The sequence below is a fragment of the Ambystoma mexicanum genome, chromosome 6q, assembly GCF_040938575.1.
Source record: "Ambystoma mexicanum isolate Mex_15411 chromosome 6q, UKY_AmexF1_1, whole genome shotgun sequence".
Classification (NCBI taxonomy): domain Eukaryota; kingdom Metazoa; phylum Chordata; class Amphibia; order Caudata; family Ambystomatidae; genus Ambystoma; species Ambystoma mexicanum.
This window is the reverse complement of record NC_090937.1, coordinates 1,024,823,544-1,024,848,063: the sequence shown is the minus strand read 5'-3', so window position 1 is coordinate 1,024,848,063 and position 24,520 is coordinate 1,024,823,544.

Here is a 24,520-nt window from a genome sequence, read left to right as displayed (position 1 = left end):
TAGCATGGTACACATTACAACACAGGTTCTGTGTCATTTGTGTACTATGGCTGTGCTAAAGGAAGAGTGTATTTTTAACATTGGCTTGGACATGTTGAGACAGGAAAGGTTTATTAAAGAATTGAAAAGTAATGTGCAAAAGATTTTCTTTAGTGAACACATATTCCATTTACATGAACTATGCATAATTAAGTATGAATGCATGGTAATGTGCCTACCTAGAGCACACTGGCAGGGGACTGTTTAGACTGTCACCAACATAATGTAGGCCAATGAATATGCCATTTTTGCGAGCAGAGTAGGTGCTAACAATGTGTTTTATTGGGTCCGCACTTGCATTGTTAGAATGGGCAACACAATTTGCTAAGTGGAAATATTGGAAACCTTGGCTAGATATATCACTGTTGGAACTGGCATCACAATGGGGTATAATAAAGATAACATCATGACAATGCATTTCACTGGGGAACATTTGCATGACATTGTTGAAGTTATCATCACATTGTTATGGGTTCAATGTAGCTGCTGTAGATAATGTGTCTGTTTGCAGCAATACTGTAATGGAACTGTTGAGGCTATCATCCCAATCTTTTCCAGGCAATGTAGATTCAAGCTTGGCAATCTGTTTGGTTGTGTCAACACCTGCATGTCATGGCACTTTTGAGAGTATTATCCCAATATCCTACACAATACAAGCGAAACACATACATTTGCATTATACAGAAGACTTGGATAAAAGATAATCCAAATGTTGGGGTCCCCTGTTCACTGATGATAACAAAATACGGTTCTTAGGATAAAATAAAAGATCTATACCTTGAAAGAGATATGGTCAAACTTGTGTCTGTTAAGGATTTCAATCAGGCAATACACCTGGGTCTCAGCCTGGTATGCAGTGCACTAATGAAATATTTATTTATTGTGTCTATTGGTTCAATATTCTGAGTGATATACCACTGATATCACATCCTTCTCAAAATACCCCCCCCAGGTCATACTGGACCAGGAATCAGGCTGGTGGGTGAAGGTAAATACGTATTTATTTATTTATTTAAGATTCAAATCAAACACCAAATTTAATATAAATGGGACAGCAATCACCAATGTGATGACAATACAAATCAGAAAATAAGTAAGGCAATTGAATTCACTTTTTAGCAGCACAGAAGATAAAAAATAGTGAAAGAAACAGTTTTGGTTTGTAGAAAAGATAGCATTTAAGTTAAGATTTCCCCCTGCAAAGTTCTTAATTCACGAATGAGCAATTCTACACAGATGTCAGTAACAGCAGGTGTTCAGGAATAAAAGAACATTATAGAGTTTCAATGCAATCTTACCCTCCCCAAACAAGATAGAAAAGCATTTTGGGAAATTTACACTTTTTAGAATGACAGTTGAAAATGGCTGTGTGAAACAATGAAAAGTGTGCAAAAATCCTTAAATTGATATAAATTCCTATGGGAGCAACACTGAAAAGATCCTAACAAACATGAGCTACAGGATGCACAACAGAACACACTTTAAATTAGAATGGGATTTGGAAATACTTTGAATGGGATAATACACTTGTAAAATTGTGAATTCCCGCCTAAATTTCACTATGCAATTTTTAATAAAAACACTGTTTCATGATGTGATTTTTGGTTGTGGATGTGGCTACAGTGTTGTGAAGTGCTTGTTGTAAGTGTGTTTGGTAAGGAGGGAGATGTGTTTTGAAGTGCTTGGTTAGTCTGATGTGGTTTGTCATGTGATTTATGATGTCACCTGAGTGCCTGTGGAAGGTTGATGTATGAGTGGGAGAATGCTGTGGTGAGTGTTCTATGTTGGATCAGTTGAGCCCTCCCTTCCTGTGTGATGGGTGCCGGTGTCTTTATATTATGTCTTATACCTGATGTCTTAATGTCCTGTAACTGTAACTGAAGAAACCAAAGTAAACCTATCATGTAACCTAAAGCAGTCTGGACCTTGCTTCATAACAATGGCGACGAGGATTTCTAACAGAAAAGTATCCATGGTGCAAGAGGAAGGAGAGGACTGAAGAGGACTGCTGCGGGGGTGCAGTATACATCAAGACCAGGAGAAGAAAAATACAACACCACCCCCAAGTAAGCCCAAGTAAGCAAACCCATCACCCAGGGTGGATAAGGGAGGAGGAGGTTATATGGACCACATCAGAGTTAATCAGCAACCCATACATTTTGGGAGTGCTGTGCTGTGGAAATGAACCTGCAAGTGGTCCAATAGTGAAGGGTGCCCCTGGTATCATCAGACTGATCAACTGCCCTCAAGAATTTAGGAATGCTGTGTCAGAGGCTTCCAATGGAACTGGACTGGCCTATGTTAAGGGAGTTGATCCTGGAGTTACTTTTGATAGACTGGGACTATGAAAATGCTCCACGTTCGTTTTGTATAAGCAGCTGCAGAAATGTATTTAAAGTGTCTGAAGGGGCCGTGTGTGCAACGAAATGCTTGCGGAAGATGGAGAGGGATGAAAACTGTTCCCTATAAGGTTAAAATGCTTTTGATGATGTGCGTACATCAGAACTACTGTGAGAGTGACCGTTAGCCCAGGAGTCAGCGCTGCAGGACCTTTGCTTACTGTGCCTTATTCAATTGTGATGACGTTGAATTCCAGTAGAGGGAGTCGGCGAAGCTTCAGAACTCTGTGCCGCAGTGTTCTGGAGAGAGAGATCTTTGAATGTTGGAGCAGTGCAATGTTATTCGAATAATGCACCTTCATGGCGTCCCGCAACGTGATTACGTCATGTCATGGCATCCGGAAATGCTTTAAAAAAAAAAATGAGGGTTGACAATAAATCGTTTTTTTTTGTGAAGGACCTTACTATGTTGACGCATTGGGAAGCGTCATGCTGGACAGCACGGAAGTAAATGCTGAGCAAGAATGGCGAGGAACATCCTACGGGACGTGTGTAACAAGCCGCTACGCCTATTAGGGGCGTCTGGTAGCGGCCGACAGAGAGGAAGTAGTTTCATTTAAAAAATTTTCACGGGATTTATGGAGTAGTTAATGCTCGCCGGATGCAGCGCATTCTGCGCAGCATGACTGTGGCGTTGGGAAACGGCCGCAGGAAGGGCATTATTATTTTTGGGATGTGTCAATGCTTAATTCGGGAACTGAAGAAGTATGTATTTAACATTTACATACTTGTGACTAATGCAAAAGTGTAGTAATTAGTGCATTAGTGTTATGCCATCACTGGATGCTGGGTAGTGAAGAAGGCATTGTGGCACATTTTGTTCAGTCTGACTAACGCAATGTTGTTGTTGGTAATGTACTATATATTGGCAATTAAGTTAATGTGACAAGTGTAGGGCGGTAAAATGTATTAGTGTCATGTTTGAGCGATTGGTACGAGTGGAGAGTGAAGTTGTAATGTGTTAGAGTATTAACATGTTTCATGCATTTGCAGGTTTATGGACATGTTTATGGACATATTCATTTCTTTAGCATTTTAATTTGTTTTGTTTGCATACCTTAATGCAATGCAACGTACTAATGCAACGTGGAGCATATTTAAGAGTGAATTATTTTAAGTGTTGATGATTTTTGAATTCTCTATTTCTGACTCACCAATATGACTAATAGAGAAATCCAATTTACATGTTTGTTTTTGAAACAACTTTGTGTATGCTAACTATAAAACTATAGTGTTTATAATTGCTAAAAGAAAAAAATGTTAATTGATGATGTAGAAATGTCATGTATACCCATGTACTTGAGAAGTATGGAAGTGAAGTTATGTCACGAGTATTATCTAATTAATAGGTATGGATGTTTAAGAGAATGAGTGGGTGCAACATTTGTTATTTATTTAAGTATAAGTTTTAGATATTAGGGAGGTAGCGCCTCCGTTGGTGTTAACAGAAGGTAGTTCCACTGTTTTGACGAGTGTTGTTAGGTGGTAGCCCACTAAGTAGTGCACTCTTTTAGTGCTTTTAGTAGCACTGTTTTGGTCATGTGAGTAGTGTTTTGTGATGCAACTAAGGTGAGGTAGTGCCTCTGTAGGTTTTATGTGTGAGTAAGGTGAATCCTGAGGGTAGCGCCTTGTCAGGAATTTTAATGAGTCGTTAGTGAGAGTTCCACTAATGTGAATGGTACTGGAAAGTCTAGTGTCTTTGTTATAGCGGTAGTCTAGTGTCTTTGTTATGGCGGTAGTGCACTCTTTGGAGAATCTGATTCTTATCCTAAGGGACAGCTAGTAGAAGTCAGATGAAGTGGGTTGCTGGTAGGGGACGCCCTCTAGTTAATACTATGTTAAAGTTAAAGATGCTGTTCAAGGTGAAGAGTCGCATGGTGATTTGTTTATCTTTATGTGTTAATCCTTGCTATTGTTATCTGGTCAGGGTTTTGATTATGGGAATGGATTGTACTGCCATTGAGAAGAGTGCTAGAGTCAACCATATGTTTTTGTAGGTGGTCTTGGAGTTGACTGGCCAGCATCTTCAAGTTGTTTTAGGAGCTTTACACCATGGTATGGTTAAGTTTGTTTGATTGGCTTGGTCCACCTATATATGTGTGTTTCTGAGGCATGCGTGTTGCTGTTTTTGTGTTAGTGAGCTGTAGAGTTTTACTGAATTTCTTATCTGACTATGTTGATTTCGTTGTCATCCTGGCTGACTAGTATTGCGTCAGGATGACAAGTGGTGCATCAGGGTGGCAGCCCGATGGCTCGCCTGTGGCGGGGGCGGGCAGGAGGACCAAAGTTTATTTTTGTGTTGGTCATGGCATTGTTGGTTGGGTACAGCCTTGGATCTGGGCTGGTTTGTGTCTAGAGTGGGAGTCTAGAGTCTGCCCGTGGCAGGGGTGGACGGGAGGTGATTAGTGTTGCTAATATGGTGTTTTAAGAATGATAGGCGGAGTTCTGGAATTGCATAGTTGTGGGGTTTTCATGTAAAATATCCACCATACTCTGGTTTGGATGTGATGTGTGTTGTTTTGTGAAAATGTTCGGTAAGGAGGGAGATGTGTTGTGAAGTGCTTGTTGTAAGTGTGTTTGGTAAGGACGGAGATGTGTTTTGAAGTGCTTGGTTAGTCTGATGTGGTTTGTCATGTGATTTATGATGTCACCTGAGTGCCTGTGGAATGTTGATGTATGAGTGGGAGAATGCTGTGGTGAGTGTTCTATGTTGGATCAGTTGAGCCCTCCCTTCCTGGGTGATGGGTGCCGGTGTCTTTATATTATGTCTTATACCTGATGTCTTAATGTCCTGTAACTGTAACTGAAGAAACCAAAGTAAACTTATCAAGTAACCTAAAGCAGTCTGGACCTTGCTTCATAACATACAGGTCTTAGGTTTAACTGAGAGTTGAAATGAAGGGGCTTTGCAGGCAGAATGGCGCACAAATCCCTGTTTTTCGGCACAAATAATTCCATGAATCTGTGTTTAAGTCTCTAGCTATAAAATTTAAGAAGATACGCACGTTTGAATGAGAGGTGTTTTTGAAAATAAAGGCGCGAAAATGAAAACAGAAATCAGTTTTTACAATGACAATTATTCTCTAAACTAGGGTATTCAGACTGGTTACCAGTTTGAAACACAGTAAGCTTCAGAGTGGTCCGCGGAAAGCAACCACAGCCACAATTAGTCCTTTCCTGCCAGTAGTGAGATGTCAACCATTCCCAGGCTGAGTATGTCAGCTCAGAATTAAATATTTAATTAACTCAAGTCTGGGTTTTGACTTTAAGTTACCTACATCTTTCATTAAAACATATAAAATGCACCCAGTTTATCAGTGTATTTTGACATTAGCAATCCTTTGACATTTCTTCAAGAATTAAGCCTTTCAACCAAACCATGCTTTTAAACAGGTGAATTTGCACTTTCTTTTTGGAAAAAGCACCTTAAAGTCCTTTTAAATCCAATTTTCTTATGCAGCACACACATTTTATTCAGCATTATTTCTTTCCTTGATTGCTGGGATTTGTCTGCAGTCTAGATGGATGTATCCATCCTTTGCTTGGAGTTATCTCTGACAGCTGAAATTGTTACATGTTCTCATTTTAGCTGCATTTTTCCCCATGGAAGTGAAAAAATTGTAGCTGGGCTGCCTTTTCCATGAAATACATTTCTTAGCTGCTGTCAGTCGGCGAGGCCCGGCTCCTCTGAGCCACCTGGATGATCTGTAATTTCAGTACCCTTTTAAATTCCATGGTTCACTGGAAAATAAAATGGATCCAGAGCCAAAACAGCACTTTGAAGGTTGCAGAGCTGCATTTTAAAAGGCATTTTCGGTTTTTAGGACAATTTTGTGGCCTTGCTTCATGTTAAATGTAAGAGAGCCCACTGGCATGCTCCTGCAGTGAGAATTCTGTTCTGACCCCCACTTTGACTGTGTGTGACAGGGTGCGCTGCCTTTTGTGATTGTGACCCACACGCAGTTTTGCAGATTTTTGCGCACACAGGGCTTAGCACATCCATGTTTGGCTGTCTCTTTCCCCATTTGTAAAGTGGTGCAGTGGGGCATATTGGAAAGGGTCAAAATATCCCACAAAAGCCCGCCCCCCCTGACTTCAGCTTGACTTCCAGTTGTGGGGAAGTCGGGCACGTGGGATTTTTCTTTCTGTTCATTCAAAGAACATTGGTTTCTTCAGGTGTAGGTTCTCCCGTCACTGATTGATGCGTCACGCTCTCCTCACCTGTTCTGGTTGGAATAGGAAAGATATCCCATCTTCTCTCATGCTTTCTTTTCCAGTGTGGAGCGACACTCTGGATCCCTTTGGTTTTTCCTCCCTGGTCCCAGAGGAGGTCCTCCTTGGTGATTGGGTTTGATTTGTGCAACTATGAAACAGAACACAACCCAATTATGAATTTGTTCCCACAACTGCCCGCCAATAGGGATGACAGCCGTGAGATATACATATGCATTCAGTGACAATTTATAATATTGCATGCATGTGTTCTGTATATATTGACATGTATCTTTGCTTCAGAATTCTCTCCCTATGTGTTTTTTTGTAGGCTCTTCTATTTGCCTCAAAGTATGCCTTGGGTGGCAACTCTTTAGCTGGTTGTTGTGGACCCACTTGTCTTCTCCTGTCTAATTGCCCTTGAGGATGTGGATTCTGTAGGCGACTGGTGAGATGTTGTCCACAATTTCAAAAGCTCCCCGCCAGATAGGCAAAAATTTGCGCTCCTTGGTTTGGTTCCTTTGGAAATATAACTTGTCTCCTACTTGATATTCCTTTTTGGTTGTCTTAAGGTCATAGTGGGTCTTCATACTGTCTGAAGATCTTTCTAGATTCCGCTGAGCATACGCAAAAGCATGTTGAAGGTGTTTTCTCAGATTCTCAACATACTCATGAGTTGTGGAGGCATTTATCAATGTCTGCTGTTGGGTCCTATAGAGCAGATGCTGGGGTAGCACCATCCTTCCTCCAGTCATCAGCTCAAATGGAGACATTTTAGTTGCAGAAGAAGGGGTAGATCTGATGGCCATCAGGCCAAGGAGTAATGGAATATCCCAACTTGGCCCAGAGTGTGCCACAAATGTTTTTAATATACTCACAATGGTTTTAATGTACCTCTCAAGTTCACCACTAGAGGACCACAGATAGGCAATGTGTATTTTACTTTTTACCCCAAGTATCTCCCACATCTTTGTCATTACTTCGCTGGTGAAGTGACTACCTTGGTCTGACTCAACCCTTTGGGGTAGTCCAAAACACAAGAAGATGTGATGGATCATAAGGGCAGACCTGCTGTTTCTGCCTTGTAATTTGGGTCCGGGAGACATTCCACCAATTTAGTAAACAAGCATGTTATGGTTAACATGTACTTGTTCCCCCTAGAGGAGCGAATCTGCTTGTAAATCTGACCAAGGCAGTGTCATCCCGCTCTTTTGGAGGGGAGCACGGCATGTGAGTGATGTTGGCTGAAATTGTGCACACACAAGACACCCCTTCAAGTATTGGTCGAGGTTCCACCCCATGTGTGGCCAGTATGCAACCTCTCGCAAGATTTCTAATGTAGTATGAAACCCCTGATGACCATCTGTGGCCGCATCATGGACGTGACTTAGCATCAGGCTTCGGAATGAGGTAGGGACCACCCACTGGTCACAGCCAGATATGGATCTCCTCACCAACAAACCATCTTGGATTCAGAAAAATGTTGGACATTTCATCAACACTCTGAGGTCCTCTTTCCCAATGCAAAATTACCAATGATTGAATCCCCTTTTTGAGCCATGATTAAATCAGCATCTGGGGTCACCTTACTACACTGGGCAGTTGAGAGTTCATTGTGAGCATTTGTCTGGGACCTAGTGATAGCAGTGACCTGGATTTCCCCCACAGGGACTCAATCTCAGGCAAATCCCCTTGGATGGATCCGGTTTTGGCCAGCTGATCAGTTAAGTCATTTCCAGTTTTGTCTTGTCCCTCTACTTTAGAATTACCATTGATCTGTTTCCAGTAGATGGTCATCCCACTAGAGGTGACCAGATCATCAATATTTTGAATTAGTTGTCCATGTTTTAGTGGTTTGTTGTTAGCACATAGCATGCCTCTGGTTTTCCAATTAACAGGGTGCCCCACAAACCCGTTCCGGACATAATCTGAATCAGTGATTATGACCAGTTTGTGGAGTTGGTGTTGGACAGCAGTGAGGATGCCTTGATGAACTGTCATCAGCTCTGCCACCAGACTACTACGGGGATCGATTTTGTACCCAGCGGAGGTTTAAGGGGCATCATTCACCCAGGCATTCCCCACGCCGGCCACTAGTTGTTTTCTCCATTGTTGCCAACATGGTAGGAGCACACATCCACATAGACAGTGGGCATTCCCTCACACTTGTGTTCTTCATAAATCTTGTGTGGGTAATTGAGGTACGCCTCCATGTTGTCCTGGATTTTAAGACTTTCATCCTCGAGATAGTTTTCTCTGGCACAATCATGCAAGTCAGCCAGACCTTGCGCGAGGGGACTCTTCTTGTTTTGGCCATATCTGATGTCCAGAGGAAAGCCTTGCATTGACAGAATCCAGGAAGTAATTCGGGATTTACTCATATTTCCAGCCCGGATTCTGTCACTTTGGAAGTATTTCAAAGGATGGTGGGGAATCTCCACTATGATGTGTTCCACCTGTATGAACGGTTGGTAATTCTTCAATGCCCACACCGTTGCCAGGAGTGCCTTCTCACAATCGTTGAATTTTTCCTCCACAGAGGATAACGTCTTACTTGCATAGAAGATGACTTTATTGACCTTGTCATGCTTTTGGTATAGTGCTGCGGTCAAGCATGTATTTGAGAACCCTGTCTCCAAGAAGAACTCCTTGTTTTTGACAGGGTAAGCTAGACAAGGCACTTGTGAGAGGCTTCTTTTGAGTTGTCTCACAGCCTCAGCTTGTTCTGGATCCCACTCCCACTTGACCTCCTCCTTCAACAGATAGGGGGTCTTGTGATCTCTGTGTAATCTTCAATGAACTTTCTGCTGTAATTAGTCAGTCCAAGGAGGTGCCTTAGCTAAAGCAGAGTTGTGGAGTCTTTTAGTTTCAGGAGTGCTTCCACTTTCTTTTCCTGGGGACAGAGACCCTCAGGATTTATCTCATGCCCCTAAGAAATTGTCACCGGTCCTGCAACACTGTGCCTTTTGGAAAGATAGTTTTGCTCTGGCAGCCCTCAACTGTGTCAGGACATAACGGATCTTCGCTATGTGTTCCTCCAGAGTTGAGCTTTTGATCAGAATATCATCTAAATAGTCCAGGTTACCCCTTTCACCCAAGTCGGGCATGGCCTTATACAACAAAATATTAAATTAATTGCCAGAGTTGATGTATCCGAAATGGAGTCCGGGTCCACCTGTAGTGCTGCCCCCCAAAGGTAAAGGCCAGCTTGTATCGGTCCTGCCTACTGACAGGTACGGTAAAGTACCCATTGGTCAGGTCAATGGCAGTGTATACCTTTGACCCCTGGATCTGGGCCAGCCCTTGGTCAATGTAGGGAAGAGGCCATCAGGATGTGTGGACCTGTTTGTTTAGCTCCCTTAGGTCAGCACAGAGTCTCCACTGGCTGTTCGGTTTTAAAATCCCCAGCACCGGATTATTAAAGGTGCTGTGGACTGGACGAATTATCCCACAGGACTCAAGGTTTTTAATTATTCCTGTAAGGTACTCCATGGATGCGAGAGACAAGCGGTTTTGCTTCACAAACACTGGAGTCATATCAGGGTTCGTGGGAATTGTGGTTGTATGGATTTCAGTGAGTGCAACCACAGTCATATGAGTCCACCACAAAGAGATCCTGAAAATCTAAGAACACTTGTTTCAACTTTTGCTTTTGCTCCAAAGTCTCACAGGCATCAGATAGGTTGACTCTCTCATCAACCATCTGCCTGAAGCCCAGGAAGACTTCTGGTTTGGCTATCGCAGGGGCCTCCTCCAGCTGGGTATAGAAGTCCCTGGTTAAAGTATTGACCTGGACTGAGGGTTCCAGGCAGGGAAGGCAGTCCTTGTGGACTTGGAAGATCACCTCATCCCTCCTGAAGTCTCAGGTTACCTCTGCCTTACCATAAGGGCAGGAAGAGTACACCAGGAAATTCCCCACATGCCGGGTGAAGATCCTATCTGGTGGTGTGTCATTGTTGCTGTCACTGTCAAAACAGTCATTGGGGATGGGTCCTATCAGTTCATTACCTAAATCTAATGAAAACTGTTGGTCATCAACCACCATTCCGATAATGGTGCCTGCGCCCAGAGTGATACTCCAAAGGTCGCTGTTATCCACCAATATTGGAATGGTGTTCTGTTCTGTATTCACTAGTGGTGTTGGGTTTAACCCCAACCCTGGCTGTTGGAAATGGGCGTTGAGGTGAACATATGCATCAGGATTTTGCAGTTTTTGTCCTCTTTTAATTGTTACTTTAAGTGGGAATAGTCAGGTCTGTTCTGGGATGGTGACTTCCTCTCCAATTTGAACTTCAACTGCATACGGCAGCAATTGAGCTGACCTAAATGCTTCTTCTGAATCATCAAAGCCCATGGGATTACCCCCTAATCGGTACCAGGGTTTGAAGTTTATCAGGTCCAAACTAATGGCAAAGCGATTGAGAATGTCACTGCCTAAATAGAATGCAGTAGGGACATCTTGCAGGACCCAACAGTTATGTACTATGTTCTTGTTGCCTATGGAAATTTTGAGCATACACCTGCCAGGCAGCAGATGTTTGGAATTGGGAGTTTTCAGGTCCATTTCCCATGTGTCTATATATTTAAAGGTGGGAATGGCTGGATCTTTTGGGAGTTTTCGGAACATAGCTTCGCTGATGATCATGCACATTCGAGTGAGAACAGAGTCCTTCTCCTCATTTAACTGAATAGGGATAAACAGCTTGTCGGGGTGATTTCCCGGGGGCCGGCAGAGCGGTCCGCAGACCTCTGGGGCTGTGGAGGCCCCAACTCCTCCCGCGTCCCAAAAGGAGTATGAGCCACACACAAGAGCAAAGTAATTACTGCTGTTTATTATAGTAACGGCAGGGATTGTTCTCGCCCCGTGTGCATCCGGGGAGACGCTCTCGCTCTTAGAAGGGCTTGCAGGCCCTTTTTATCGTATTTTTGCGTCAATTGGGAAAATTGTCACAAGGCCTAACGCCAGCTCGGGTTGGCTTCCCAAGTGAAAGGGTTAGTATAGTTACCTATAGGAGGGAATATTAGTGGAATATTAGTGGATGAGGATGGGTCGGGTGGTACACTTGGGATGTCCCTAACACTTGCTACAACAAATTAGTTACAAGGGGACACTTGGTGATTGGCTAACTAAAATGGCATCAGTGAGGAGCCCCTCGTACTCCGATTGGTTCCCTCACGAACCCCCAAGCCTGGGACCATCGCTGTTCCCAGCTCGCGATGTACCTGGTGCTGGCAACAATGTGCAACTATGTGCAACTATGTGTTAGTGGTGGACAATGGACAGGTCTTGCTAGTGGCTGATGATCATGCCTTTCCCATCGTTGTAGGTGTCCGACTTGTCACTTCATTGTTGCAACCTGTGTTCCAGACGTGGGACCCCGGCGACTCTCTGTCTCATGAGCCTGGCATTTTGTCAGTTCGGCTTGGTCATATGTGGAGAGACCATAGCTGGAGCAGAATTATGAGCATTTGATTTGTATTTCGGCTCTGAGGGGCGCTTGGCAGTGGCCGGTGTAACCTTGGCACTGGGAGCACGGCATGTGGGTTGCAACATTGCGGCCTTGGCTGTATGCTCTCGTTGGGGCTCGTTCTGCGTGGTCAGCACTTTACTTTTTCGTCTTGGGAGGATTTTCGTCTGAGAGGCTTCTGCTTGGGGACTCTTGCTTGTGTCCTACTTGGGCCTAGTTTCTGGGTGGCAGTACATAATCCATAATATGGGTGTCGCGGGACAACAGAGTGTCACAAGCAGCAGTATATATATATATATATATATATATATATATATATATATATATATATATATATATATATGATGACATCTCTATAGGGATAGGGTAGTGGGAAAGTATCTGCAAGTGTATACACAAGCTCTTCAGGCATCTTGCGTTTCTGCGGTGCTGTAGAAGACCTATGTGAAAAATAACATATATGTCCGTGGGTGTGCCAGTCCACTACGTCATAGCACTGAGTATGTTCTTCATGTAGGTTGATGCATGGGTGACCGGTGTGCATGGTGGCACATGTGTTCTTGTCTGTTGGCTATGTCGTCATGGCATCTCTAATGATTATGGGTTTCATGGTTGCTGTCTAATCGAGCTGGTCCATGAGGCAGCCGTCGGCTTGACCAGGATGTGCTAGCGGGCAGGCTCCTCGGGCGTGTGGGCCGTGGATACAGGGGACCTGGGCATCCGGTGAGGGGATGAATTGGTCAAACTCCTCTCGTGGGTGGTTCTTGGGCCGTGATCCCCTGGGCCATGGTTTGGATGAGAATGGGGGGAGGGTGTTCTCCCATTTTCCACTTCAGTCCCCCCTCTGGTTTACTTGTCGACCACAAAATTCTCCTCTCTCTTCTGTCTGCATACTCTCCATACCTTTGTTATTCCAGCTAGATGTCCATACTGGTTCACATGGTCTTCAAATGACCAGTACATGTACACGCATCCACCACCGGGTTTCCAATATACCCACTTTCCAACATAATTCTTCGGGTTCCTTGGTTTCTCTACCTTCACTGATGGCAGGTGTAGGTCTGCTTCTAATATTTCCTTGCGCAACCTCTCTCATTCTTTTATGATGATGTCTGTGTGTTTGTCGTCTTCGGCTGGCATTAGAGCGTGTATGCCAATCATTTCCAACATTTCATCAGTTGTGCGTGCTGTTCTTGCTTTCCATAATCTCAGCCCTAACAGGGCGGCCATCCCCAATATTATGCATCCAGCTATTATTTTAAGACCGTCTGACAGCCACAATGGCATCCATGACCATAGATAAGAAAACCAGCTGCCATCTCTCTTCACTCCCTTTGCTTCTTCTTCCATCTTGGTGTGCATCTTGGCAAGTTGTGAAACTGCCTCAGAAAGCATGCCATTGTCAGCGTCGTTGGCAGGGGAAAACGTGAAACACGAACTTCCAATTTTTGCACAAACTCCTCCTTCCATTGTTGTTAGGAGAGCCAACACATATTTATTCTGGAGTGCCACCATTCGTACTGCCCTCAGTTCTTCTTTTATTGCGTTGACAACATTAACGGTGGACTTTATTGACATCATCAGTTCCCATCTTGTGATCTGGAGCCATTTTGCATTTGCATACGCCTGCATACCTGGATGTATTATGGAGGAAAAGAACATTGCAGCTCTACTGAACAGTCTGTGTTCTGGTGGAATGTCTCTAAGAGCTGTTTCCAATCTTCCACACAGGTAGTTCCCTGTCAGTGGTTCTCCTTGTCTTTTCACTCTTGACAATATTGTCGTGCAGGTTTTTTCCTGCCCCCTCCAATCATCACTGATCTTTTCTTTCTTTTATTCCCTTTGTCCATCTTAGGGAAGTTCCCTAAATTGACATGTTTCTGTGGCACTACTAGGGATGGTATGTTGATGTGTACCATAGTGCATATTCCGTTCCAGGATGGCGGTAAATTGTGGTATGCCTTTCCTCTGCAGGCCCAATAGTGGTCCATTAGAACTGCTGTACTGGCACCCTCCTCATTTATCATTACTATTCTTTTGCAGTTTCTGTTCCTTCCAACATCAACGTCTCCGTCATGTTGATAACAAAGTGTAGGTGCAGTTAGTGGGAGTATTGTTATTGGATCCTCGTCCTTCTCCAGCCATGTTACCAGTGCTGCGCTCCTTATCCACCCGCTGTAACACTTATTGTTCTCTTCATCCATTTTTGCCAAAGTTGCTCTTGTCAATGTTACCATATTGCTCCCCACTTCCCCATCTGTCCATCCTTCTTTGGTTTACACCTTTCCATATATTACTATCAGCGGTCTTCCCAGCACCCGAGTATTCCAGGAACTTCTCTTGCACGCCATTCACATGGTAGGTAATTCAATGTTACTTCCTTTGTTTCCCCTTTGTCTGGTCCATCCGTCATATTTTGGAGTCCTTGTGTATGTTGCCAGTAGTTATTGTACATGGGAAGTGTTTTGATGAAGTTATTTTCATATGGGTATGAGTCCCTTGTCTTCCACTGCAGTATTGCTAGTCTCCCTTGAAATTGTCCTTTTGTTTGGAACAGGGCCAGGTATATCAGGCACTCTACTGATGTTGCAGGTACCACAGTAGCCACAAATGTTCTTGACACGCTCATGGCGTATGGGATCAATGAGCACACATAGCAGTTGTCCTTAGTTGTCCCCTTAACAATTTTGGACATGTGCTGGTACCACATGCTGTTTGAGACGTGTGCGGTCTCTGTAAAATATGTGTCTAAACTGTGGTTATCAATAGATGTATTACGTTTAATCCTCTTCCCGTTTACACTTGGGTTACTTGTACCACCTGACACCGTACCTGTTGCAGCCGTGGTGGGGGGTACATTAGTAGGAGGTGCAGCCACGACATAGGAAGCATAGTGTGCCTGCCAGACAGTGGCAGCAAGTAGACCAGTGATACACAACGGGCCTATAATTTTTATTACAATAGCTAATATCACTGGCATGGTTCTCTTACCTTTGCTGCGGTCCTGCAGCTTTTTATTTTTGATGATATGGATGCCCGCCTGAACATTTCTAAAAATAAGCATTAATTTTGTTAGTTTTGTTTATTCAAGCTCTCCCTATCATGTAGTTGTTTAATGCCCAGGCGAAAAAGCTGCTCCCACGCTTTCCTTAGCGTCCTATCTCTTAGGGCTGGTAAGTGCTCCTGGAGATGTGGGAAGGATTGTTCTATTATCAAAATTAACGTGTTGTAATACACACATATTTTTCTTTTCTTTAAGTATTTTGGCCGTTTTATAGCATACAAAAATTGGTGTGACAGTGCTTCTGGGGTATTGCCATCCGTGGGCAGCCTTTACCCCTAGGCAAAACGTATGTGTTAGTACCTTTATTCAACTTCTTCTATGTAAAACAGTACTGCACGATTCTGCATGTGCGAGACAAAAAGAGAAAGAGAACATGCATGTGTCTACACAGTGTTGTGTGAAATTGCAGATATTTTGACAATGTTCTTAATTTAGGTAGTGGCTGGGATGGGGCTTGTCTGGTCGGTGCTTGTTGGGGCCGTGGTTTTCTTACTTTGGGATCTCGTTACTATGGGGTGGGCTATGGGCAATTGTTCACTTCAGTCCTTGGGGATGTTTGGTGTTTGGGAGGGGTCAGGGGCTCTGTTGCCTTTGTCGTTGGTTGCTGTTGCTCCTGTGTTGGCCCTGTCGTCGACACATGGGCGGGTCTGATCTTTTTAGGGCTTGATGACGTGCAAATGCGTCCACACGTTCTTGTCTCGAAGCTTCACGGCTCTAGGAGCTGTTTTTTCCACCAGGTGGGGCCCGGTGAAACGAGGGCTGTTCAACCAGTGGTTAAAGTTGCGCAGGAGGACGTGGTCCCCCTCACTTACTGTCCACTGTGCTGTTTGTTCCTGCTCTTCGTTCGGTCTCTCTTCTTGTTGGGTGTTCTTCGACCCGCCCGCGTTCGCTCGATCTGTTGAGAGATAAAGGCGACACTAGTAACCAAGGAAGAGACATATTTGTACATTTCTTCACCAAAGATAGTCTGAGATGCATGACAATCTGTTATAGCACTTGATGGAGGTGTCAGTGGGAGGTGCATTTGGCGTCCAGTCAACACCTCATGGGGTGTGAGGTTTTGGTCCGACCCTGGCCTGTTTCTTAACTCAAATAGGGCTAAGGGGAGGCAGTAGAGCCAGCTTTTCTTAGTTGATTTCTGTATTTTTGCTATCTCCTCTTTTAGGAGGCCGTTGAGGCATTCACAAAAGCCATTTGCCTGTGGGTGGTACGCGCATGCAAACTTGTGCTTGATACCAAGGAGAGCAGTGATGTGTTGGAACATTTAATTGGCAAAGGGTGGGCCATTGTCAGACCGCAACACTTTGCACACCCCCCACCTTGGGGACTCCTCCCTCACTAGGAACTTTGTTGCTCTACAGGCGTCAGCATAGGAGCATGGACCGCCTCAATCCACCTTGAAAATGGGCACACTACCACAATCATTTATCTGTACCCTTGACATACATTGATCTTGTCAACGTAGTCAATATGAAGGTGCAGGAAGGGTGCTTCCGGCCGGGCTATAATACCTTTGATCACTTGCAGCGTGTGACCGGCAGTGAATTATTGACAAGTGAGACAATTGCTAATGAAGTTTGCAACATGTGAATTTAGTTCGGGACAGAACCACCCCTCATTTATTCGTGCTGCAATCACCTCTTTCCCTGTGTGTGCGGGATGATGTAGTTGGGTCAGGGCTGTTTTCAATAGGGCCAGGGGCATCACTATTTTACCTGTATTATTCTGTCTACATAATGCATCTGTGGGGGACATTGTGCATCCTCTTTTGACCCATAGCTCCTTCTCTGCCATAGGTGCTGCTGCCTGTAATTCCATTATTTGATTTTCAGGCATGTGTGTGTACCCATCCTTAATCAACATTTGTCTTGCCCCCGCCATCCCCTAATCTTTTTTCTTTTTCGGGTCTATATCTCACTGAAATACGCAGCTTGTTTAACATGTTCGTCTGCTGTTTCATTACCTTTGGAAATGGGATCATCCCATTTGTATGGGCCTGACACTATACCAAGGCTATTTCTTTGGGGCACTCTACTGATGTTGCAGGTACCTCAGTAGCCACAAATGTTCTTGACATGCTCATGGCGTATGCGATCAATGAGCACACATAGCAGTTGTCCTTAGTTGTCCCCTTACCAATTTTGGACATGTGCTGGTACCACATGCTGTTTGAGACATGTGCGAACTCTGTAAGATATGTGTCTAAACTGTGGTTATCAATAGATGTATTACGTTTAATCCTCTTCCCGTTTACACTTGGGTTACTTGTACCACCTGACACCGTACCTGTTGCAGCCGTGGTGGGGGGTACATTAGTAGGAGGTGCAGCCACGACATAGGAAGCATAGTGTGCCTGCCAGACAGTGGCAGCAAGTAGACCAGTGATACACAACGGGCCTATAATTTTTATTACAATAGCTAATATCACTGGCATGGTTCTCTTACCTTTGCTGCAGTCCTGCAGCTTTTTATTTTTGATGATATGGATGCCCGCCTGAACATTTCTAAAAATAAGCATTTATTTATTTATTTAAAATAAAAATAAGCATTAATTTTGTTAGTTTTGTTTATTCAAGCTCTCACTATCATGTAGTTGTTTAATGCCCAGGCGAAAAAGCTGCTCCCACGCTTTCCTTAGCGTCCTATCTCTTAGGGCTGGTAAGTGCTCCTGGAGATGTGGGAAGGATTGTTCTATTATCAAAATTAACGTGTTGTAATACACACATATTTGGAAATGGAATCATCCCATTTGTATGGGCCTGACAATTTACCACTGCTATTTCTTTGGGGTCTTCAATTGCTTCAATTAGTTCAGCAAGTAGTAGGGTATGTTGCACTGTGGTGCCATCTGCTCTTCTGAATCCTCTTCACTGCCACTTAATTAATCCAGAATGTAAGGTTGATGTGACGTATGCACTATCAGAATATATGGTTACTCTTTTGTCATTTCTTTCTTTCAGTGCTAAAATTAGGGCCACTAATTCTGCTGCTTGGGCAGAGTAGTGTTGTGGTAACTGGACACATTTCACATCACTCTGGTCAATTGTTGAGGATCCATCAATGTACATTATTTCTCCTCCCTCTAGGGCGTTTCCCTCAACCTTTCTTGTGCTAGAGTAGGTGTCAATGGCCTGTGTGCAATCATGAGTGTAGTTGCCATCTTCTACTACCTCTGCTATAAACCTTGCTGGGTTCATGTTGCTGCACCTTACAATTGTTAACTCTGGCCTGGACAACATTACTTCGTACCCTGATGCCCTCTGAGTGGTCAAAGTTGATTTTGGTTTGTACAGTATTGCAAAAAGGGCATGTTCCACGTACAGTGTGGTTGGGCAGCCCATTGTTATTCAGGATGAATTTTCTACCGCAAAAGCTGCGGCGGCCACGATCTGTTCGCACGGGAAGTGGCCTAAGATTACAAGGTCCAGGTGTCCACTATAGAATGCTACTGGTTTGTGTCCCATGCTAGTTTTTTGTGTCAGCACTGCCCTCATTACTGATGAGCTACAATGTGAATAGATGGAAAAGTGCGTTTCATAATTTGGGGTGGCCAATACTGGTGCTTTTGATATGGAATGTTTTAGTTCCTGAAATGCCTCTGTCATTTCAGCGGTCCACCTCAACTTCTTCTCCCCCCTCTGCACTTCTCTGAGGGCCTCAAGCAGTGGTCCTGTGTATGAGCTGTAATCAAAAACCCAGGCCCTGCAGTAGTTGCATAGGCCCAATAACTGCTGCAGTTCTCTCACTGTCTGTGGCTGTGGTGTGTTGGTTATGGACTGTGCCCTTTGTGGTACAATGTTCCTTCCATTTTGCGAAATGAGCTGGCCTATGTAGAGCACTTGTTTTTGGCAGTACTGCATCTTTTCCTTGTCTACCTTTTACCCTTTTTCTGCTAACACGGTGAGCATTTTGATGGAGTCTCTCCTGCACTTCTCTTCTGTGGTGCTACAGATGATGATGTCATCTACATATTGCAGCACCGTGCTTTCCATCTCAATGTTACCCAAATCCATTTGTATCACCCTGTTAAAGATGGATGGTGACTCGCAGTACCCTTGGGGCAGCCTGGTGTGTTTCCATTTTGTGTTGCGGTATGTGAAACTTGTCAGGTCTTGTGAGTCAGGATGTAGGGGTATTGAGAAAAATCCGTTTTTGAGGTCAATCACAGTAAATCGTGATGCCTCTGCTGGTATTCCCCATAGTATAGTGGCTGGATTAGCCGGCATAGGGTATTCTGCTTCTACAATGTGGTTGAGGGGTCTTAGATCCTGGATGAAACGCCAAGACCTTCCCTTAGCCTTGTGCACTGGGTACACAGTAGTGCTGCATGGAGACTCTGATGGTACTAGTATATCTCTGTTTATTAATGCTGTTATTGTTTCATATATCCCCTCATCTTCCTCCTTTGATAGTGGGTACTGCTTTACTCTTGGCAGCATTGCGCCTTTTTTTCAACTTTATTTTCACCCCTCCAATGCTTTTGATGCAGCCCACGTCATATGAATTGGTGGTTCATAGAGATGCTGGTATTTCTGCCAGATCCCCCTTGTAAAATGGTACAGCTGTAGCGGCTGGTGCCTCTAGCACCAGTGCCATCTTCTGTGCTATGTCTCTGTATGTCACTGTCACCCAGATGTGAACGCTCATCTCAACCACCATCTCCCCCTCACCATTATCCTCCGAGGAGAGCTCCTCATCAGATAACTGGATTAGTCAGCACCCCTCTGCTAGTGCTATTACTGCTCTCCATGCTCTCCCTTCCCTGTCTTGGGCATGTACTGCAATGTAGTCTGGTGTTGCTACAATGCTCAGTGATATCCTTGTCCCTTCTTTCTCGCTGGCTGGTGTTTTGGGTCTAAAAAGTTAAGCCGCTGGCCTCCTCCAAATATTTCCTTCAATTCCTGGTAGCCATGCTATTGCCATGTCTGTCCCATATTGGAAGAGGTTTCCATCTACTGGTTCTGCTCTGGCTACTGTTTTGCCGCAATAAGCCTGTAGTATTTGTCATGCTGTGAGCATTTTGATGCCTGGTGTGGAGCATATTATTCACTTTTCTGTAAAGGAGATGGTCATATTCAATCTACTCAGGATGTCTCTACCTAGTATGTTTACTGGTGACTGTTTTGAGTATAGCAGTGGAAGAGACATATTGTGATCTCCTACAGATAAGGAGACATTATCAGTGAAGATCACCAAACCTCGAGCCCTAGAGAATCCTTGAGTGTTCATAGCTTAGCCTGACAGTTTAAACTTTCCATCCCTGATGCATGACCTGGTGGCCCCTGTGTCAACTAGGAAGGAACTTGTTTTGTCACCTATCATCACCTGTATGCGTGGTTCCTCCGCAGGGTTAGGTGTTACAGATAGGTTGGGACACATCAAAGACATCTGTGGGCTGTCCTATTGTGGGTATAGTGACTGTCCACTTCCCGTGTAGGGGTTGTGGCCCAAAATTGTTACCTTCCCCAGCTGCGTCTGTTGTATAGGTGAGTCAGATGTTGACACTTCCTTGCCCTGTATGTGTGTAAACTGCTGTATTGTTTGTGCTTGTTATTGTTGTGTTGCTGTTGCCTGTTGCTCTGGTGAGTGTGGTATCTGTTGGTGAGGTGTGTATGTTTGTGTCTGTAGCTGTTGTCGTAGTGTTTCCGGTTGTTGCATTTGTGGTGGTTGTGTGTACACTTGTGTTTGTAGCTGGGGTTATTGTTGTTGCAGTGCTCGTTGTTGTGGTAGGTTTTGCTGTGTTCCTTGCTGTTGGTAAGCTTGCTGTTCCCCAATAGGCCCTTGCTGTCCTTGCTCCCCCCAAGCTGCTTGTGCTGGTCTCATTCTGCAATATGCGTGACATGTGTCCCAGCATCCCACATATCCAGCATGTCAGTGGTTCCCGTGCTTGCCATTGAAGTCCCCCCATGCTGTCTTCGTATCCCTGCTCTCCTTGTTGATTGTAACCCCGGAACCCTCCCCCTGGTTGTTGTGTGGGTGGACCATATCCTCTCCCTCTCATTTGTCCGCCCTCCCTCTGTAGTTATTCCAGTACCCGTTTCCCATTTGCATATAACCCCCTCCCGCGTGTGCTGTGTACGGTGGGGGTGGAGGCATTTGTTGTGTTATTACCTGTGCTTGCTGTATTGGTGATACCTGTTGTTGTGTTGTGTCTTGAGTCACTGTGGTCTGTGTGGGTGTGGGTGCTGTTATCAGTACTCCCTCCATGGCATATTTTGATAACTTCTTTTGGACCAATTTTGCTTCCTGTGTCTTTCTATCTTTCTCCTTCTGTTTCATCTTTTCCTGCCACATCCTGCAGTAGTGCACTATTGTCAGCTGCATTTCTGGACATGCTTTTGCTTCCATCCTCACCAACTTCTTCAACTGTCTTTGTACTTGCTCCGGAAGCCATTGTATTAGTATGTGATAGAAAATTGCTAGTGCTTTGTCCCACGGTTCTCGCGTTTCCAAGCTCCACTTCTCCTGAAGCTCCTGGAAGTAATCAACAGGATATTCATTCTCACGCATCTTGCATGAGGTTATTGCTCCTATGTCTGATGTGTCTGGGTATTGGACTCTCAATGCCTGCCAGAGCGCATGCCTGCAGTTGGCGAATGGTGCTCCATCATGGGACGTGTCATTTATTGTTACCCCTTGGAATCCCGCCCTCTTCCAGATGTCATCAGCGGCATCCGCCAGTATGGAAATTAGGAGCCCCTTCACGTCTCCTACCGCTAATGTTTGCCCCGCAGTTTGTTTTTCCATCTCATATATCCACTTCCCAGCTCCTCCTCTTAGGGATGGAAGTCTGCATTTTATATTTTCCTTATCGGCATGTTTCCAGGGGATATATTGTGGTCTGGCTCCTCCCATCTCTAATAGGGGCATTAAATTGTATTCCCTCTCCTCCCCGTTAGTCCGCCTGGGTGTGGTTATGTGAGTATATTCATCATCTTCCTCCATATGTGGTAACTCTTCAATGCTGTCAATGTTACTGGAGTTTATCTTTTCACCTTCTACATCCTTCCTCCCCCTCTTGTTACCTTCTTGTCCTATCGTTCTTCCTGCCTGTGTCCTGAGTCTGCCAACATATGGGGTGTGCACGTGGGTTGGTGTTAGTGGGCGTGGTGTTGGTGCAGGCGTGGTTGCTAGGGGGAGTGGTGTTTTAATGGTTGCTTCCCTTACCCTTGTTTCTCCTGTGTTTTGCTCTCCCCATCTCTCGCATGCCCATGGTGACTGGCAGTTAGTATGCGTTATGTATAGTTTGTCTAAACTCTCCCTATTGCCATCTCTTCCACTGGTGCTCGAACTTTCCTCTTCCTCACTGCAAAATCCATATGGAAATGTCAATCCCCACTCTGTGCGTTTCCCCCCCACTGTCATTGTCCTTAAATCTATTAACTCCACATCGGTGTACTCACCTCCTTGAACCGCAGCCCCCTGTGTTGATGTTGATGACACCTCCTTGTCCTGGCGTGTGTACTGTTTTGCTCCATGTTCCACCCTCCTATCTCCTCTCCCCTCTTGCTTCTCCTGCAGTACTTCACCACCCATTTCCACTCGTTTCCTGTACAGCTCTTCCAATACCTCTGCTCTCACCTTTGCTAACATCCTCTCCTCATCTTCCTTTCTTTCCCATATTCCCCCTTCCCTCTTTAATATGCTTTCTATAACCTTCCCTTCTTCATACTTCCGGGCGCTTTCAGATATAATCTTCTTTTTCCACAGCCCCATTTCCCTATCATTCTCTTCCCTCTCTTCCTCCTTCCTTCTTATCTCTCTGTTTTCTGCACATGCCATTCTTTCTGATATTGCCCTTATGCGCTCTTCTTCCTTCTTCCTTTCTTCCGCCTGTTCCTTCATTCTCGCCATCTGTTCCTAATGTGCCTTCTTTTCCTCCTGTCTCTTCTGTGTTTCCTTCTCAATCTGCCTAATCAGCACGCTTCGTACGTTCCTCAATTCCGCCAACCTTTCCTCCAATATCTCTTCCTCCTCTTGTGAAAGTCGCCCTCTTCTCCTTTTACCTACCTCGTGCCCTGTTTCTGTGCTATCCATCTCTTCCTTATTTACCTTTCTCACTGCGTCCTCCTCTTCCTCTGTTAGTGTTCCCCAGAGCTTCAGAAGCACTTGTGCTGCTTCCCACTCATCTGGCCCTATGTTTGCAAAATTCCCCAGGGCCCTCCTGTCACCCCCATTCTCCTGTCGGTGTTGTGGTTGAATCTACCGTACCTGCTGCCCCCATCCTTTTTTTGACAATCGTCTGGGGGTGCGTATGGTGGGGGGCTGTATGTGGGGTTGGAGTATCCCTTAGCAGCCGTTAGTTGTTGTCGGACAGCTTCTCTAAGTTCTGTTACTGATACAACCCCCCTTCCTCCTCCTTCACTACCTTAGCCATCGGCATGTCCTCTGCCCCTTCTTTTTTAACCTTTGCCTGTGCTACCACAAATGATCCTTCTGCCTCCTCCTCACTTTCTTCAGTGCTGGGCGAGTTCTTGGTTGTCTTAGCCCCATCCCCTCCTTTCTCCTTCTCTTCTTTTACCTGTTTTTCCTCCCTTATCCCCTTATCCACCTTTACCCCCACTGTACAGTGAACATACCTGGGTCTCCTGGTTTAGTTCCCTGGAACATCTTCCAAAGATAAAAAAAGTCTAAGTGGTTTGCTAACTTCTTCCCCTTGTATGTATTGTGAAGACATGTTAGCAGATAGTGTTGAGTAAACGTATCGAAGCTGCCGTTGAGCGTCCACGGTACCCTTACTTTATTGTCTGTTCTTTGTGTCCATTCAATATTATACTTTATTATTTTCTCCTTGTGTGGTGACAATGCCGTGCAGATGTGCTGGAATGGTGTAGTTAAAGCGCTTCCCATGTATCTCCACCCTGCTCCTGCCCCTGATCCATAGTACGTGGCCATGTTACAATTTTTACTTTTCTCAACGCCAACCTTTTACCTGGCCCCGTGAGCTGGGGACTTTCGACTGTCCGCTGAAAGGGAAAGCAATTTTTATTTTACACTATTATTTACTTTTGTTATTCCTTTCTTCCCGATGCTACAACTATGGCCCCCTTTGGCCATGGCACACAAAGCCCCCTGCGGCTATGTGTCCTGTGCGGCGCGCCGCTGAGCTGCCCCACCTTCCTATGCCATACAAAACTGCAAACATCTGTGGATATATGCAACACTCTCCAATCATTAATAGTAAAATTCATGCGTAGGGACGCCACTTCCAAAGGACAACCCTACTTAAAGGGTATAAATTCTAAACTAAAAACAGCATATATGGAAATTCATTTGTTTTATTCATTAATCAAACATAGTCATGGAAAACATTTACAAAAAAATCGCATAAAAACACA